General features: G+C 48.5%; 1 long non-coding RNA gene across 1 annotated transcript in view; it reads left to right on the top strand.

Moving 5' to 3' along the window:
• Nucleotides 1-411: 411 nt before the first annotated feature.
• The window catches only part of LOC144136139 (uncharacterized), a 22,258-nt gene continuing 6,610 nt past the window's right edge, over nt 412-16,059 (top strand). The window contains exons 1-3 of the long non-coding RNA XR_013315569.1: nt 412-529; nt 12,345-12,475; nt 12,558-12,628. This is a non-coding gene — a long non-coding RNA (uncharacterized LOC144136139). The remainder of the gene's footprint in view (nt 530-12,344; nt 12,476-12,557; nt 12,629-16,059) is intronic.

The following is a 16,059-nucleotide window of genomic DNA, read 5'->3' as shown; positions in this document are numbered from 1 at the left end:
TGCCATGTACCTTTCTCACTAACAATGGCTCTAAACGGTCCACCTTGTTTGTGGGTCTTAACCGAAAAGAGAAACCATGTAAGAAACCATGTAAGAAACCATGTGAGAAATGCGCATGTGTGCACCTTCTTAGGGCTATATATATGCAACATGTGGCTTTCAATAAACATAGTTGGAGTCAGCGCCCGTCCCGTCCGCGTTTCTGTGTGGTTTGTGTCAAATTTTGAGCTGTTAAAACCTTGGTTAGACAGTGTTCCAGCAACTAGCCCAGCAAGAGGTAATGTTTAATGTGGCCCGCTATAGACAGATAGTCTGTTGTATATGCGACACGTAAGCAAGTCTGCTGGGCAGAGGCTTCAGCGCAGCATAGATGGCGTGCAGCGAACATGAATAGCGTGACAGAACGTGTCTTGTTGCGAAATGATTCTGTCGCGTGTTTTATTTCGTAATCTACCTGTAGGTGGTACAGAGGCAGAGAGTGGAGCTCTCTAAGTGCAGCAGCAGAGTTCACATCTTGGCTGATTGAAAGGTTAGTGGGCTTAGCACACTTGGAAATTTTATATTTCTGCGAAAGAAACTCTTGTTTTTTTCTGAAGCCGCTGCCACTTACCCGCCGATATCAGCTGTTTACATGCTTGTTCGCTTCATGGTGATGTACGTGCTTTTGTATATTCACGATTGCGCACGCTTCCAATGTGCGGGCACGGCACTTGTGTTATTCCACCTGATTTATAGAACTCTGTACGTGTTTTTACTCGTTGTAGATTGATTTCTGCTCCGCAAGCTATCAGCGCCGCACTCCGGGCACGAGTAAGATTATTTGTGCGGGTACAGAACTCATTTGGGCCTTGTCCGTGCTTTGTGCAACACGTAAGTCAGCCTGTTCGACTGAGGCATAGGTGCAGCATGAGCGGTATGCAGCGACCACGGCGGAAAAAAAAAAGAGTGGTCCGGCAGCACGAAGCGAGGCCAGTTAGTGTGACCGGAGTTCTTCAGGATTTTGAAGGACTCTGGTGTGACTTTACGCACAACGTTGACGCAAGAGGCAGAGCCATGTACTGGGGACCGTTTTGTCGCTCGTTTTAGCTGGTGCTTCTATGGGTGCGCCTGGCACGAGCGCAGTATTTCCATGCACATATGACATTCGCCCGCTTAAATCTACTCTTCTTGATTAGAGGGACCTCCCGTCATATTTCTGGCCACATTCCAGGCTCCAGCACTCGAGTGAGTGCTGTTTAATCGGCATTCAGTGCCGGCATGGGCCTCCAGAGTTGCCAACGTGTGAAAGCTGTCACGTGTGTCGTACGTTATGGCGCAATTATGGCTAGGGTGCTATAAACGATGTCTGATTTTATACGGGACGTAATGAAAAGAGGAAGCGTTGTACTGACTATTTCTTAACTTTTGTTTTAAGAAAAGTAATGCGAAACAATGCAGGCAGGTCGCTGAGGTCGTTTAAAGAAACTGGCATCCGTCTTCTTGAATGCCCAAAACAAAAGATTAAGTAGAGAAAAGCTAAAAGCGAAAAAGAAACATAATCAGCGCCGCATATCTGTGTTACCTTTGGCAGACGCAGGCACTGTTATACTATACTCCCCTTCACCGTACGCGCGCGCGCGCACGCACACACACACACACACACACACACACACTGTTACGTCTCGCCTACAGCGCGCGGTATAGCCGGCGCGGGTGCACCGGATGCCGCGGCTTCGTTCATCGCTGCCGCAACGCCTCCCGCCAAGCGCGTCCAGGCAACACCCTCTCAATGCTAAGGCCTCTCCACCGGCCGCGTGACGTCACGCCAAGGGACCGTGCAGGCCCCGCGCTCCGCGATTTCAGCGCGCCGCGCCCGTCTGCACTATTCGGGTACTGCCGTACGTAGCTGCCTTATAAGTGATTCCTTCATTTTCATTTTTGTCGTTGCTGCAGAAAAGAAATTCGCTAGTTTGTGCGCGCCTTAGGCTATCATTTTATCTGCTTTATATATTTTTTTTATTGCAGAACACCTTATTGTCAAGAAAGTTCGAGCTGCTAATACAGTTTTTTATAATAAACAATTTAGCATACGGCCGCCAATTTCGCATTATTGGTCATTATAATAAAAAATTGATTAGTTAATTTCAATTAATCATCTAATTATTAGGTTCTATCACGTACATGATGTCTGCCGTGCGGTAAAATCCATCCGCACAGACCGCACATGCGTATATCTAGTTGTTAAAGTAGAAGTTCGTGAACATTGAAAAAAAAAACACCGTCTACTGCGCATTGTGTTAGTTTTATTCTGTATTGTGTTTTGCTTAAAGCTTTCACACACAGCAATAATGACACTCACAATAATGTTGCGCTGTTGAGTATTTGTACAGCTAATCTGACCCTTACAATAAAAAACGACGAGACACCAGCAATGAAGTGTGCGCAAAGCATTTTTATTGCTTGGGAATAAAACTTACTTCTTCTTAAGCGTTGCTGCTTTCCGGGCTGCGGCCTTCTGCTGCGCATTGTCTTGTATGGCATCATTTCTTAGTTTGCAAAAGTTGTTTAGAACAACGTTGGTTGCAACGCGTACTACCAAGCGCAGGAGAGTTTGTGCAGTGTGGCCATTTTCACATGTCTCAATGTCGTGTTCGTCCAGGAGGGAAATCGTCTGTGAAATCACGACACCACGTTGATTTCTACAGGAGAGAAAATCTTCCGCGGTTGCTCCAAAAGACAACTTCTCTGCAACTAGTTTAGTCATCAGTACCATGTGAACTGTGCATGGCTGGGGAAACTTCAGCCCTCCTCTCGACAGGTTAGCTATCATGGCAGTATTTTCCGCTTCGATCTCTCGATTTTCAATCACCAATGTGCTGAAGCAAGCAGAACATGAAAGCTTCTTTAAAGCAGCATGAGCAGCGTATCCTGCAATGTAGACAATAGCATCCATGTCAGAGTGGGCGTGTGTAATATCGTCGTCGCTGACAGCCACAGAAAAGTTGCATGGGACAAGATCCTCACTTACGTCTTCAAACTCTGTTTCCTCGCGTGGAAATGTCAAAAGTTTTTGAAGACGAAGCTTCTTCTCACATTCGTAGAGCTGACGCACGGAAATGTGGTACTGTGATCCTGCCAGCTGGCGGTAACGGCCGAACCGGTCTTCTAGCGCATCCGTCTGAAATTTGCCCAGCAGTACGTACTTGAAGTGAAGTTCTTCTAAGCAGTAGCGCGAGAGTTCTACCAGAGAATAGCATGTCAGTCGCAAAGCACTGTGAGTCTCTTTCGTCAGCGAGCCACTGGTGATGTTTATTCTTGCCCAAGCGTCCAACCAGTCCACAACGCCGCTCAGGAAAGCTAACTGTGTGTCATCAACAGACCTTACAGGGTCTTGCATGCTGTCCCTTAGCCTCTGGCCTTTGCAAGGGGTCTTAACATTGACTATTTGCCACCATGTGAGGATAACGTCAATGAAAAGAGCAGTCGACTCAGCTTGAGGAATCTTGAACGCGGAACCATGTGTCCTGAGGGCATTTGAAACAAACTGATTAATGACGTCGAGAGCGAGCTTTACATTTTGCCGCTCCATTGAGGTTGGATTCACGGCTTTTGCGTTCAGTCTGTAAGCAGCCTTCACAAGCGACGTCTTCTCTGAAGAATAAAGCTGCCGCACAGCTGCGAAAGAAGCAGCTTTCATACGAGGAGGCCCTTCGGGCATTGCTCCACTCAAGTCCATTTCAGGGAAATAGAGGCATGTTCCAGGGTTTTTCTGGTTAATCCAATTGTTCCTAATGCACTTCAAGAGATGCACAGGATCGACCACGTAGAAAAGAGGGCGAGCGTTATCGGCTGGATGGGGATAGACAATGCTCACCTGAGGACTTGTAGCAAATAACGACATCATCTTGCGGTTCAGAGCATTGTTGTCCGTTATCACAGCGATAATTTTGAGCCCCATTTTCTCAACATTAATGATTATGTTCTTAGCATGCTCGTGCAAAATTTCTGCGCTCAGTTTGCTCACAGGTAATATGTGAATGACGTCCTTGTTTGCAGAAAGGAGTGATTGTACCATGAACACATGGGCTGTTGTTGCTGGTTCCGTTGAATGAACCGACGATCCTACTATTGTGCCCCCTTTGTAGTCGAAGTATGGTTTTATGTGGATCTCATCGATCATCAGGGTCACTGTCTTCTCGTGGTCTTTCATTGATTTGACTCGTTCTCGGATGTAGGAGAGACAGTGCGGTTGATTTTGCTCCACAAGAGGGTCAGCTTTGTAATTTGAGCAAACACGGCGCAGTGTGGAAGGATGGGGCAGAATGATTCTTGATGCAGCTCTTGTGAAGTGATATGCGTGAGGAGAAATTGAATTCAAAATACTGGCGAATACCAGCAGCTCTGCGCTATACACATGCTGTTTCGCGAAGAGAAGCTCTATCTGCTCAACCAGAAATTTCAGCAAAGAAGACTGTTCTTTCGTCGTATCACTGTCCTCAATGAGGTCTGCAAGCAGTGAACCGACAAACTGCAATACTTTAGTATGTTTCGACTCTTTCGTCACCTCAGGTATATTATGCAAGCCTATCTCGAGTTCTTCTAGCAGCAAGGACAGGCTGGAGGTGTCGCATACTTGAGCTGGCAGAATCCTGCCTGAAGGAAGCGACAGAAGCTTCACTCCATTCAAGAAAACAGAAAGTGACAGATCAGGGAGAACTACCAAGGCGCATTTCACATTAGGTGAAGGATCATTCTCGATGAGAAGGAACCTAACGCACTGCTCATCGACAGAAACGGTCCAGAATTTCGTGTTGCAGATTCCAGGCAACTTAGATTTGAACTCCTCGTAAGATGAAACTTTGTTTCTTTTCTGTTCAAGCTCATTAGACTGAAGTGACTTCCTCATAGCCTCCTGCAAAGCAGCGTTTTCCCTTCTTGCTTTTTTCGTCTCTGGCGATTCACTCCGTCCAGGCGTTGAGGACAAGTATTTTGGGCAGTTTGGAAAAACAGAAGGCGCAGCATCAATCTTCAACTGTAGCCTGTCACGCTTCACCTCTATTATTTTCCCTGTCAGTTCATCTTGGTGTGACAACGTCGTAATGAAGTCGCCTGCGTGGAAGTGCAGTTCACACACCTGCACGAGAAAATGAAGCAAGGCCATTCGCCATGACTCTCCATTGCCTAAAACACTAAGTAAAAAGAGTCTGAATAGTGAACAGCTTTTACATATTTACACAGCTTTTACACAAGCCTTATGCACATCCACAGAACTAAATGCTTCCTGGACAATTCATACATAAGTGTAAGAAGTGATATCATTGCCTACAAAGACAGCATGCCTTTCCGGGAGCGACAGCTCACAACTAAGATAATTACCAGCGCCTATTAAGCAATATTTCAGAGTCTTACCCTCGAATGCTCTGTAGGTGTGAAATCCTTCCGTGGAATGGCTCGCAACCAGGCTTTTCTTCGTACTTCGTCCCTTGGGAAGCAATAAACACGTACTTTGGGACCATTCTGGTAGTTCCCGCGGCACCCGGGAACACAGCACCGGCCCATGTTTCACGAAGTTGCACTCGCTACACGGCAGGCAATCAGTTTCCCATTCGTGCGCTAGCACAGGTACGCACGCCACACAAGAAACGGCCACACGAAACAGACACAGCCGTGCGAGGAGCGAACGGAAATGCACCCAACGCCAGGCTGAAAGACTCAAGCAGCAGCTAGACGCTCACTGCAAGACTGCGTTCGTGTCTGTGCTTGCCCGGGCAAGCGCGAGCACATCGAGGGAGACAACCGAGCGGAGCGGAGCCGCGCTTGGTGAGCAGCCTGACCGGACACTTGGCGTGACGTAGCGCGTGTGGAAAGGAGGGCCTGGAGAGGCCTGAAGAAAGTATTTAGAGGGTGTTGGTCCAGGCAGGTTTCAGTGCCACGTGTCGTCGTGCGTGCGTGTGTGTGTGTGTGCATGTTTTGCCCACGCTTGTCAAAGCGCGGCAGCCGGGGAGAGGAGCTCCCCAACTGGGAGGCGAGGAGGTCTGACCGGCGCCGGCCTGGCGGACGCGCCCGTCACGTCTGGACATGTTCAAGCGTCGCCGTATCGGACGCCTCTTCCCCAGCCGTTCCTTCTTGCCCTCGACTCCGAGGGTATAAAAAAAGCCGCGGCCCCGGACGCCGAGAGAGACTTCGATTTCGTCCTTCGAGTAACGTGGTCGCCCTGACCGGCTGCTCTTGTGAGATGCCAGAATAAACAAGTTGTTCTGTTGCCAGTCGACTCATCCTTTGCCGGGACCTTCGGATGTTTCCAGCTTTGCCCCAGGCCGCCAGGCCAACGCTACCCTTGGGGCTTGCAACCCAAATGCAACAACTGGTTGCCAGCGGTGGGATCCCGACAACGGAGGCCAGCAGCGAAGATATGCGTTCAACTGTATGCTGAGCAGCACAACGACCATCCGGGAGCAGTGCAACGAGCCCTGTGTGATGACTGGTTGCCTGCAGCGGAACGACTGCGCTGAATTCTTGGCTGCGAGGTTTGGTGAGTGCGGGACTTTCTTCTTCTGAGTTTTGCCAGGCTTTTGTTAGTGTCAGAAACAGAGCTGGTAATTGTGTTGTCGTTGCTGCCGGGTTAGTTTGCGGCAAGACAATAGTAGGCAGTAGAGAAAGCAGCATTCGGAGCAGCCATGGATTTGAAGTCGTTGCGCAAACCGAAATTGCTGGAGCTTGCAAGAGAGTTGGGTCTGGATGTCTCAGACAAACTCAGAAAACCAGAACTGCTAAGGGCTATTCTTGAGTTGGAGGCTGAGGATGACGAGCTGTCGGAATGCCTTGAGACGATTGAGGAGAGGGAACAAAAAGAAAAAGAGAAAAACGAGCGCGAACGTAAAGAACAAAAAGAGAAAGAGGAGCGCGAACGTAAAGAGCAAAAAGATAAAGAGAAAGAAGAGCGCGACCGTCAACACGCTTTGGAAATGAAGCGTCTCGAGGTAGAGATGGAACGCGCTCGTAATGGAAGTCAGGCACACGGTGCAGGAGAACGGGTATCGTTCAAAATGACTGACCTGATGCGGCCGTTTAAGCTTGGAGAGGACATTGGTTTGTTCCTGGTTAACTTTGAGCGAACGTGCGAGAAGCAGGGGTTCTCTCGGGAAACGTGGCCACAGCGCTTGCTCACTTTGTTACCCGGCGAGGCGGCCGACGTAGTCGCTCGCTTGAAGAGAGAGGAGGCAGAGGATTTCGACCAAGTGAAATCGAGTCTGCTAAAAAAGTACAGGCTGTCAGCGGAGGCGTTCCGTTGGAAGTTTCGGGAAAATGAAAAAGGCAGAAATGAGTCATATACAGAGTTTGCCTACAGGCTTATGTCAAACATGCAGGAGTGGCTCAAAGAAGAGAAAGCGTTTGGTGACCACGAGAAAATTCTGCAGTGTTTCGGGCTGGAACAGTTTTATAGTCGGTTACCTGAGAACGTGCGGTACTGGGTCTTGGATAGGCCAGACGTTAGTACAGTGGCTAAAGCCGCCGAGCTAGCCGAGGAGTTTGTGACGCGTCGGGCTCGCGGAGCTAAGGACGGTCAAAAGGGTGAATTTGGCTCCAAGTCTGAGAGGCCGAAGTTCACACCCATGAGAGCAAGGGGGGACACGCGTAGTGCGGATGCGAGTGAAAGCAGTCCGACCGAACGTAAGGAGACGGCGGCAGCCGAAGCCGAACGCAGAAAGCGGTTCGAGAGGAGGCAAGCGCGCGTGTGTTATACGTGCCAGAAGCCGGGTCACTTTTCGGCGCAGTGTCCAGAAACAAAAAGAGAAGTCGTGTGTTTGTCTTTATGTAGCACTGACGAGAACATGAAGCTTCTCGAGCCTTACATGCGAGACTTCCTCGTGAACGGGAAAGAGTGCCGAGTGCTTCGTGATTCCGCAGCTACAATGGATGTAGTTCACCCCTCTTACGTAGAACCCGATATGTTCACGGGCGAGTGCGCATGGATCAAGCAAGCAGTGGAAGCTCATAGCGTGTGTCTGCCCGTAGCAAAAGTGCTTATTGAAGGACCTTTCGGAGCACTTGAGACGGAGGCCGTAGTGTCATCTAGGCTGCCCCCCCAGTACCCGTACCTTTTTTCGAACAGGTCCGATCACCTCCTGCGCGAGAAGGGGCTTTTGTTTGGTGAGGCTAGCGTTCAGGCCTTAACCAGACCGAGAGTTCGGGAGCTCGCTGCAAAGGCGGTGGTTGCGGGGCCGACGTTGTCGAACAATGAAAAAGGGTCGGAGGCGCAGCAAGCTGATATTCCGAGCACGTCAGAACTGGATAAAATTGAGCCTGTAGCGTTGAAGGCACCAGGTACTGGAGAGGAAATGCCCGACAAGGGAAAGTTAGAAGAGCTTCCGGTCGAGCTTCCGGGACTAGGCTCAGTGACGAACAGGGAAGACACTGATCAGGTCATTAGTGACTTACTCAGTAAAGCACCGCTGTCGCCTGAGCAGAAAACCGAACTACACCAACTCTTACAAGAGTTTCAAGGTCAGTTCTCTGAGAGGCCTGGTAGGACTTCTGTCCTTACTCATGATATAGAACTTACCTCGCCAGAGCCAGTACGATCCAAGGCGTACCGGGTGTCACCCCGCCAGCGCGATATTATGGAGGCTGAGGTAAAGAAAATGCTACAGCTCGGTGTTATTGAGGCGGGTGAGAGTGATTATACCTCCCCCTTGATTTTAGTTGAGGTACCGGGCAAGGAACCTCGTCCTTGCGTCGACTACCGCAGGCTTAATTCCATCACTAAGGATCAAATTTATCCGATCCCTAACATCGAGGAGCGCCTTGAGAAAGTTAGTAGCGCTCAGTTTATTTCCACCCTAGATCTTGCCAGGGGTTATTGGCAGGTTCCACTTACAGAAGAGGCTAGTAGGTATGCGGCGTTCATTTCACCAATGGGAACATTCCGTCCTAAAGTTTTGAGTTTTGGTTTGAAGAACGCGCCATACTGCTTTTCAAGCCTCATGGACAAAGTGTTGCGGGGACAGGAAGAATTCGCTTTACCGTATTTAGACGACGTAGCGATATTCTCCGCATCCTGGTCTGAGCATATGGCACACTTGCGGGCAGTGCTAACCCGCCTGCGCGAAGCGGGCTTGACAGTCAAAGCTCCCAAGTGCCAATTAGCACAGTCCGAGGTTGTATACCTCGGTCACGTGATTGGACAGGGTCGTCGCCGCCCCTCTGAAATAAAGGTGGCCGCTGTGCGAGACTTCCCGCAACCGCGCACGAAGACCGATATTCGGTCGTTCTTAGGTGTCGCCGGCTACTATCAGAGGTACATCCCCAGGTACTCCGATATCGCCGCTCCCCTGACGGATGCTCTAAGAAAAACAGAGCCCCAAACAGTCGTCTGGAGCGAGACAAAGGAAAGAGCTTTTAGCGCCCTAAAGAGCGCCCTAACAAGCCAGCCTGTGCTACGATCGCCAGACTACACAAAAGGGTTCGTTGTTCAGTGCGATGCTAGTGAGCGAGGCATGGGCGTTGTACTGTGCCAAAGGGACAATGGAGAAGTGGAACACCCCGTCCTGTATGCTAGTCGTAAGCTGACCTGTCGTGAGCAGGCGTACAGCGCCACCGAGAAAGAGTGTGCGTGTCTCGTGTGGGCCGTTCAGAAATTGTCATGCTACCTAGCCGGCTCGAGGTTTATCATTGAGACGGATCATTGCCCTCTCCAATGGCTGCAGACCATATCTCCCAAAAATGGCCGCCTCCTGCGCTGGAGCCTCGCTTTGCAACAATATTCCTTTGAGGTGCGTTACAAAAAGGGGAGTCTCAACGGTAACGCCGATGGCTTAAGTCGAAGCCCCTAACGTGGGAATCCGCCTCAAAGTTGTTGGTTACTGATGTTTTCTTCCTGAGGCAGGATTTTTAACATATTGCTTTTGTTTAGTGTTTCAAAGTGATTATGTGCTTTCTAGTGCAATTTTCCAATTTGTGGACGCGTTCTGAGTGCTGCTTGACTACTGTAAGGAACTAGGCAGTAGTATAAAAGGGGAAAGAGCCTGGCAGAGCTTAGTGAGGGTTGTCTCGTGCTTGCTGACTGAGCGGTTGCGTTTCGGCGTAGTTCTAACGCTTGCTGGGAACGAGCACAAAAATGGCAACTCTCCTGAAGTGACTTTGCAGTGCCCTGTGTGATCCTGAACCTGAGAACGAGGCCTTCTCTGTGCGCTGCGCTCAAGCAACGTCGAGGGACGACCGGTTTCGTTTACGAGCATCATCGAGCGACATCCCTCTGGACAGCGGATGCAGTCCCCTGACCATCGGGATCTCCTTCTCCCGGCGGGGCGGTCTGTTACGTCTCGCCTACAGCGCGCGGTATAGCCGGCGCGGGTGCACCGGATGCCGCGGCTTCGTTCATCGCTGCCGCAACGCCTCCCGCCAAGCGCGTCCAGGCAGGTTTCAGTGCCACGTGTCGTCGTGCGTGCGTGTGTGTGTGTGTGCATGTTTTGCCCACGCTTGTCAAAGCGCGGCAGCCGGGGAGAGGAGCTCCCCAACTGGGAGGCGAGGAGGTCTGACCGGCGCCGGCCTGGCGGACGCGCCCGTCACGTCTGGACATGTTCAAGCGTCGCCGTATCGGACGCCTCTTCCCCAGCCGTTCCTTCTTGCCCTCGACTCCGAGGGTATAAAAAAAGCCGCGGCCCCGGACGCCGAGAGAGACTTCGATTTCGTCCTTCGAGTAACGTGGTCGCCCTGACCGGCTGCTCTTGTGAGATGCCAGAATAAGCAAGTTGTTCTGTTGCCAGTCGACTCATCCTTTGCCGGGACCTTCGGATGTTTCCAGCTTTGCCCCAGGCCGCCAGGCCAACGCTACCCTTGGGGCTTGCAACCCAAATGCAACAACACACACACACACACACACACACACACACACACACACACACACACACACACACACACACACACACACACACACACACACACACACACACACACACACACACACACACACACACACACACACACACACACACACACACACACACACACACACACACACACACACACACACGCACACGTACACACACGCACGCACACGCACGCACACGCACGCACACGCACACACATGGATGTTACCTCCAAGGCAGTGCGGGGTTCACGCAACTGTTCATTAATGCATCTGCTCGTTGCGTGAACGTGACAAATATGTGCAAAAAGGGGAAAAATGACATATAGCAGCCAATAGAGAAAACTGCACGTTCCCGTCAACCAGAATTCGAAGAATGCAAACTCATAGGACGCCACATTGATTAGCTGACTAGGGAGGTGATTGAAGCCTTTAACGTAAAAACTAATAAATACGCCTGTGTCAGTGCGCCATCTTCTGTATTTTTATCAGATACAGAAATGACGTTCCTTTCGAGAAAAACAAGAAAAAAAGATAAATTTGTGAGGCATGTGCTTTTGATTTCTTTATGTAAATGTGTCATTGTGTATGTAACATGTCAAAAGCGTTGAAGGGCAGTGAACTTGCCTTCCTAGAAGAATTTGTTAAATGTTCGCGCATGCCAAATTCAATCATGTATTCTATTTAGTCATTTTAGTGTTAAGGTTATTGCAGTTGTCAGCAAAACCTTGTCGCCTTCATATGCAATCTACATTTAGATTTTATCGATTTTATTTGTTATTGGGGTATTTTTTCGTTTTTATTACTCTTTACACTTGTGACATTATTCGCTACGTAGTCAACCATTTTGCTTTTGTGACCTTCGCCATCTCTTTTGAGATTTCATCTTGTTTTATCGTTACCGACCTTATACGTTTTATCGCTTTTATGTCCATTTGCACCTTATGACGTCGACTGCTTCTGATTACATCTGCCACTTCCTTCCTACTATATTGTGCACGTTTTGCTCAATAAGGTTCGGTTGTAAGTCAGCGCTTGTGTTGCCATTTCCTTCTGTCGTCCTTGTCGTGTGTGCGCTGTTTTTAGAATGAGTACATACCAACTCGCCAGGCTTGTTTTTGCACCTTTTCGGCTTCGCGTTACCACGTCCCCGCTGTACATTTGAAGCCCTGTAATGATAGCGGGAGATGTGCCTTCGCTCGATCGTTCGACGGCCTCCTGTTTGTAGTAGGTGTTTCGCTCCTGACATCTCAGCTGCCAGAACAGCGTATGTGGCTTACAGGAGCTTCCCGAGCTTTCTCAAGTTGCGTGACGCGCAGCTGTCCGATCGACTTTGTTTGCTTAACTGTTGCATCCTCACTACAACAGAGTGATTTAGAAGATCCGCTCCCATATCTGTATGCTTGTAAGCTTTCTTAATGTTTTTAAAATGCATGACGCATGGCGTAATTTTTTTTTTTCAATGGTCGCAAGAAGTATACATTTTTTTTTTTTGCAGAGCCTCTTCATTACGAAGCTGACAGTAGCTTGAAAGGTGCGGAAGAACAGGAAGATGAAAAGAGCTGCTGTCACTATTTCTGCACCTACTTCCAGCGATCACAAAGGAGAATGGCTTTTGCCAAACTACAGGTTTGTTGCATCCATAAATTTTATGCCATATTTTTGAGCACGTATGCATCATATTCGCTTTCCTTACTTCGACGTGTTTCAGGCCTTGAGATCGGCTGGTTTTGAGTACCGTGACGCTTGACACAGAAAGGATGCAAGACTTCCAAAGTTCACGTACGTAGACCGCCACAAACACCACGATGGCCACCTGCCTCAATTTTTCTTGTTAGAAAACATTGTAAGGGCATGTCTATTTCTGAGTGTCTGAAAAATATAAGAACCCGGCATTGCCTAAAGCTCTGTTGTAGTCAATGGCAGGTAACTGATATACCAGGTGTTACAAGAAGGTGATCAATAACTTTTAAAAAATAGGCTTTTTGAGGTAGAGGGAAGCTTTTTGCGACATAGTAATACCACAGCGTTGGCGGACGTGAAAATCTGGTAAATCATGTTAACTAGTAAGGTGAATAAGTTCTAATAGTTCACCTTTTACCCTATTACCGATAGGCACCTGATTCCAATTATACATTTGTAGCCGGCCGTTAGTAATAGCCGCACCATTCTTTAGAATTTTGAACACGCGATTACCCTCGCCTGACTACACCACTGCAGGGCAAATATCTTCACCATGTCTCTCCAATAAACCCGGATCCTTTTTCAGCTGCGCCCACCCAATGCCCGCCAAATTCCTAATCTCATCCGGGCGCCTAACTTTGTGCGGCGGCTGCTAGGCTTGCCTTCTTTTGGAATTCACCTCCGTTACCCCTAAGGACCAGCGGTTATCTTGCCTGCGCATTACATGCCCTGCCAAGCCCATTTCTTCCTCTTGATTTCGACTAGGATGTCATTAACCCATTTTTGTTCCCTCACCAACTCTGCCCACTTCCGGTGTCTAAACGTTACACTCATCATTTTTCTTTCCATGGCTCGATGCGCTGCCCTTAACTTAAGTTGAACCCTTTTCATTAGCCTCCACGTTTCTGCCCCGTAGGTGAGTACCGGTAAGATACAGCTGTTGTACACTTTTCTCTTGAGCGATATTGGTAAACTGCCATTCATGATCTGAGAGAACCTGCCATATAGGTTCCATCCCATTCTTATTCTTCTAGTTATTTCCCTTTCATGATCCGGATCAGCTGTGACTACCTGCCTTAAGTAGACGTATTCCTTTACCACTTCCGACACCTCGCTGCCGATTGCGAACTGCTTTTCTCTTGCTAGACAGTCGAACATTTCTTTGGTTTCTGCATGTTAATTTTTAGGCCCACCGTTCTGCTCTGCCTGTCTACCTCATTGATCATGATTTGCAGCTCACCTCCTGAGTGACTCAGCAAGGCAATGTCATCAGCGAATCTCAGACTATTTAGGTATTCTTAACTCTTATGCCCAACTGTTCCCAATTCAGGCATCGGAATACCTCCTGTAAACAGGCGGTGAATAGAATTGGCGAGATCGTGTCTCCTTTACCTGATGCCCTTTCTTAATGGAATGTTATTTCTCACTTTTTGGACGATATGGTAGCTGTGCAGTTGCTATATATATCTTCTAGTATTTTGACATAAGGCTCTTCTACACCCTGATTCCGCAATCTGTATGACTGCTGAGGTTTCCACTGAGTCAAATGCTTTCTGGTAATCAGTGAAGGGGCTAGATATAGAGGTTGCTTATATTGTTACCAAGACGACGACGAACTGTGCAGTGACGTGGGCAAGAGCGCTCGCGCTAGGCCAGCGGCCATTAAATCATCTCATTGCCATCGATCATCGCGTCTCTTTCTTCGGCTGGCCGCCACGTAACAACATTCTGGTGATTTCTCTATCACTTGATTGATAGTGTGAATATTATCTATTGCCGAATATCTTTCATGAAAGCCTGCCTGATCATTTGGCTGATTAAAGACTACGGTGTCCCTTACTCTATTAGCGATTACCTTAGTAAATGTCTTCTAGGCAACGGCCCGTAAGCTGATTGGTATGTAATTTTTCATGCCCTTGGCGTCTCCTTTTTTATGAATTAAGATAATGTTTGCGTTCTTCAAAGGTTCTGGTACGGTCGACGCCATAAAGCATTGCGTATACAAGGTGGCTCGTTTTTTTTTAGCACAATCTCCCCTCCGTCGTTCAACAGACCTTCTGTTACCTGATCCTCAACAGCTGCTTTTCCCCTTTGCATTGCTCCTAAGGCTTTCTTTACTTCCTCTTTCGTTACTGGCGGGATGACGCATTACTGTGCGCTACTGGCTCTCTCATTAACGTTCTGATTACAGTGGCTACTGTGTAGATTTGGGTAGAACGCTTCGGCTACTTTAACTATCTTAAATATCGAAGAAGAGGGACGCACGAACGAAATCGGCGATTTATTTCTGACGTTCGGCTGGGACCCGGCTTTTGTCTGGGAATGCCACTTCACTTAATAATTCACTTATGATCTCCACTAGTGGGTCTCGAGCCATGGCTTGCAACAAGAATATGGCTTCGGTTGCTACTTACCGTGGAGGCTTCTGCCCCCGATACTACATTGTATGTGAGGTTGGACTTCTCGTTTTTTTTTAAAATTTGGCGACCTTATTCACAGCGCCATCTGTGGCAGCAACTACTCATCACGTTTCGAGATTTCGTGAGGTCTCCTGCCACCCTGAGATCACAGCGCCATCTGCGGCTGCAACTAGAAAAGAGGGGATCTCGCATTGAGAATTGTAGGGCCATCTACAAAAGCATTGTAGGAAACAAACGCCTTCCGCGGGCCAATGATGACGTCACGGTCCAATATGGTGGATAGAGGTGAAACTATGTGAGTATGACGTCAGGGGACGAAATGGCGGCAGAGTTTCTCTTCTGAAATCCGAGATCGCGGCCATTAAAATTGGTTGTGCCCTCTCATTCCTTCCCCCCCCCCCCTCCTCACCAAAAACACCAAAAAATATCCTAAAACGGGTAGGAAAACTGTCCCGTCAGAGGACTGCTATTTTTTTCTTTGATTTTATTTATTGATTCGTTCCGCTATATATACTCCGACAACAACGGGCACCCATCCCGCGGCACTTGTATATCGAATTTGGTAGGTGTATAAAACCTATGGGTTGTGGTATAGAAATAAAACTACAATTAAATAAAAGGTAAACATTGTATACATGCAATTACTAATTGAAGCGTTACCATATCGCACTGAAAGCCGAATTATAGGCCTACCTTGACCCCCCAAACGAAGCAAATTCCGTTTGGGGCGTATCTTGAGGAGGTGCAACTTGACAATGCGTAGACGTGCATGGTAATTTCCCTTTTAGATGGCACTAGGCGGCGTGCGTGCACTGCGTAGCCGAGCATGGTGGCAATCCACCCCGTTTTCAAAGGGTATTACATTCCGTTTCTCGACAGGAGCGGCGCGTTCTTATTCACTTTCTTCGTCTAGTAAATCAAACAGCTAACGCTCGTTACTTCAACGTCTTCCAGGCGGTGGAGGCCTTTTTTACATTTCCCGTGACTTTTGGATCACCCTGGACATTGCAGCTCTCAGAATCGGGAGGAGAAAAAGAGTCAATTTCTTGATTAGCATGGGTGTTTTTCTTGGTTCTTTTTTCCCGTACTGGGCTCCTTGCATGGTGCTAG

The sequence above is a fragment of the Amblyomma americanum genome, chromosome 1, assembly GCF_052857255.1.
Source record: "Amblyomma americanum isolate KBUSLIRL-KWMA chromosome 1, ASM5285725v1, whole genome shotgun sequence".
Lineage (NCBI taxonomy): Eukaryota > Metazoa > Arthropoda > Arachnida > Ixodida > Ixodidae > Amblyomma > Amblyomma americanum.
Note: the sequence above shows the minus strand (reverse complement) of the source record. Positions and strands in the feature narration are given on the sequence as shown.